This window comes from Fulmarus glacialis, unplaced genomic scaffold (genome assembly GCF_000690835.1).
Source record: "Fulmarus glacialis isolate BGI_N327 unplaced genomic scaffold, ASM69083v1 scaffold9764, whole genome shotgun sequence".
Taxonomy (NCBI): Eukaryota; Metazoa; Chordata; class Aves; order Procellariiformes; family Procellariidae; genus Fulmarus; species Fulmarus glacialis.
In genome coordinates this window covers 32,437-36,319 of record NW_009208684.1, presented here as the reverse complement: position 1 = coordinate 36,319, position 3,883 = coordinate 32,437, and positions in this window count along the sequence as shown.

Sequence of the window (3,883 nt, the reverse complement as noted above, 5' to 3'; positions counted from 1 at the left end):
CTTTCCCTTGGCATCTCTTTTCGGCCTAGCTCTGGCTAAAAGCCTTAATCTACACAGCGTTTTATAAAAAGACTTCCAAAAATCCTTTGGCATTCCCTCATCCCCTACATGTAAGTTTTCTGTTTGTTTTTTAAGTTAGGAGCAGTCTTTTCGTTCTGTATTTGTACAGTACTTAATTTGTAGTGCCTAGATGCTACTATAAAAGTCTACATTTCTCTGTCTCCCCGAGGGAAAAAGGAAAGCTGGGCTAAGAAATCCTTCTGTCTGAGGATCCCAGCCACACCTTTTCCATAGGTCTGTATTTGCATCAGTTCGGCAGCTGCTCTGTGCCCTGGAGCTCCACATCCTGGCAGCACTTTAAGGCAGGACTCCTAAGATATCACCTTCGTAGCCTGTTTTGTGGATGGGCATTAACATCTGATGGGTACAAACAACTGCTGATGGGTTTCAACAGTTGATCTGGCTCTTTGTCAAGAGGATTGACGACGTGCATGCTGTACCCCAGCAGCGGCCAGCCCCAAGCGCCCAGAGCAGCCTCCTGATGTCTGGTCCAGGCACTCAGCGACTTAGACCTGTCTGAAAGTTACCACTCCTTATCACCAACCTTTTGGTGGCTCACAGTCTTCCAGGTATGCTCATCTTTGAATGAACATCCCACCCTTCGATGGTATCGCTTCTACAGGTAGGAGACTTTCTCCCTATCCATTGCTGCTGCTGTTCTGCTAGATGGCATTCTGGTACCATGTACGCCTATACCTTGTTTTGATGATTATCCACAATCAGGCCAACTGGTGGCTGAGATACCTCCTGAGCCCTCCTGTACTCCGTTAGGCCTGAGCTGCTTGGATGTCCTCACTGTCTGAGAGGGTGCTGCTGCTGCAGCCATCCTGGGTTGCATTTGGATCCTGTAGCTGCCTCAAGACTTGTGTCCCGTTGCAGCTCAGACTCCGTTGCCTTTTGCCAATGCTGTGTGAGGCTACTGGGCTGAGGGGAGTGTTTTTTCAGTTGCTATCCCTGGGATCCTTGCATTGCTCCTTGTATTCTGTAAGTTGGGCTGTTGTACCTGGCCGGTGGGTGATTGCTGGCCCATACTAGCATGTGTCCATCCTTAGTTGTAAGCATGCATCAAACATACAGTTAGATTTGCAGTGATTTGCTCAAGCCACTTTAAATAAAATGCCGTTTTGTGCTAACTGCTCTTCTGTTCTTCCTCAGATGAGAATAACCTCTGGCACCATTTACTTTTTGCTGTCTGGCTAATCTTAACACATGGACTCTCTTCATTGCCAACAGCATCCTACCCTGTCTGGTGTCTGGCTGGAGCTCGCTGTCAGAGATACCATATCCATCATCTACTTCCTTTTCCAAGGAATCATTCAATTATTTTAGAATGTAAACTCTGTTTGGGATAGCTGCTGCTGTTTACTGAGCAGTACCTTTCCCCTCCGTCATTGCCCCAGAGTTTGCTACACGCGTTACCATCACATGGACACATTCAGTGGCATGGAATACAAAAGCATGGCACTTGGAATCGTCTTGTCCTTGGAGTGATGTCCGTCCCATGTGCAAAGAAACAAGGGGCACCCAGGAACCTTCCAGTGGAGAATAAGTCCAAGTCCCTGCTGAAAGGGATTAAATCTCATCTTGAGACAAAATTTTTTTTTTCCTCTTGTGTCACGTATGCACATACATATTGATACACCTACTAATCCTACTGGAAACCTGGTTCAAAACCTCGTGCTGTGGTGGTTAGGAACCCTTCTAATTATCAGCTAGAAATATTCATGGCCAGTTTGTACCCGTTTGTTTCAGCATCACCCCCAGCTATCAGGGAAAAAATTATACTTGCACTGAGTAATCACATCTTCCCTCAGTCTTTGCTTTCCAAATTTAAACAAGAATAGATTTTCCTGCCCTCTGTTGTAAAATAGGTTCCTTATTTTCTTCATCATCTTAGTAGCGCTTGACTGAGTTTGATTTAATCTTTCATGAAGGCGGAGGACCAGATTTTTGCAGAGACCTCTTCAGGACCACGCACAGTGTCTTGTGCTGTGGCTTGAATGCTGCCCTGCCTCCATGCAAGTGCCAGCTTTCACATAACCTATCCCTACAGCTTCATCGGGCAGTTGGGTCAGACACGCTGGGAATAACGCACTCCGGTCTTTTTTTTTTTCAGCAGTTATCTCTAGCTGATAAGTAGTCTCCAAGGGTGGGATTCAGCTCACTTAATTTAAATTGGATGCCTAAACTCTATAGGGCCATTTAGTGCTGTACTCAAGAAAGCAGCACTACCAGAGAGCACATCATCCCAAGTGGGTGGGTGGGTGAGACATGTAAGATGATGAATCCTCAAGGAGTGGCTCTCCCTCTCTCCATATATATCTGTTTCTACTAACCGGAGACCTGTTTTTTCTGGCTGACTCTATGCGAGGTGGCTTCCAGCTTCAGTGTGTAACATAGCAGTTTGTAACCATTTTTATCGCTTTTCCATTATCCCAGCACTCAGGGTTATCAGTTTGTGGGGTATTCAGTCTGTTCCAAAAAGCACTGATGGTGCTACCACTGTTCCTGCCTCCTGGGTTGCAGGCTCCATCTGCAGGTCTGGTTGTTATCATTAGATAATTCTCCAGCATCTCTCTGACTGAAACTTGCTGTTATGTTTTGCTGAAATGCCAGAGGACCTCCAAGGCTCCCTCCCGGACCTGTGTGCATTTTCATTTTTGTGAAGGGGAGGAAGAGAACAGGAAAGCCAGCATACCCAGTGATTTGAACCACTTCCAGCTACCCTGGTGCTCTAGAAGACATGTGCTTTTTGGTTAATCACATTCTGTTCTGTGCAGTGGGACTTTCTGCACTGCTGCCTCTCCCTGTAGCACATGGCATCCATTGACCTGGATGGAGAGGGCTTCATGTTTCTGTAACAAAACCAGGCTCTTCTCTCCAGGGTAGTAGCAGGTCACGGTCAAGCCAAGTGCACACAAATTGAGTTGTTGGTTCCTCCTCGATGTTTCCCTCCTGCAGTTCTGCCTGCATCTGTCTTTGGGTTTCGTGCAGTTTGCTATCTGGGCACCTACCCTTTTTAACATGCCCTTTTCCCAAAGCGCCTCACTTTGCAGACTGGATCACTGAGAAGCGAAGTCAACTGGTACTCTGCTTTGTCATTTCTCCTCCCCTACTGAGTGCACAGGACTTATAATGAAAGTCTGCTTTATTCTGACAACAAAATTAAATCCACTTGAGCCAATGTAACTAGCTGTATTTCAGGTTGTCACTCAAGAGGATATTTAGCAGACACAAAACTTAAAGGACCCGTCCTTCTATTTGCAGTTGGTGAGCCAGCTTGCTTGTTTAAATGTTACAGGCACGCCTAAATGCATTGACTGATTGTGACTTGAAAGAGAGGTAGGAGAAAGGGGAGAAAGTAGAAGACATCCAGAGGTCCCAGGTCCATTTTTCATCCGACCGTCCAGATACTAATTTTGCATGCCCTGTAAGATCTATTGCAACATGTTGGCATGGTTTAGTTCGGATGGGTTCATGGGGATCCTTTCAGTCTTGCACTGAATGATCTCACTACTGACACCGAGTCTTGAACCACCCAAACGCATGCTCGAGGAGGGGTGTATAGAGTGAGAACTTGTCTATAACGTAGCTGAAGGCTGCAGGTGTGATAGTCTTTGCAGCCCTAACTTGGTCCTTCTTATATAGGGGGTGGTGGGTAAAGAAGGGGATCATTTCTGCCCATGAAAAGGGAAAAGGGCCATGCTTCCTACAGGGGTGGAGTTCAACATGGACACTCTTCTGATCAAAGACCCAGCTACTCAGCTACTAGAAGCTGTTTGCACTGGAAGGAGATCACTCAGGGTTTGCCCCCAGTTGCATT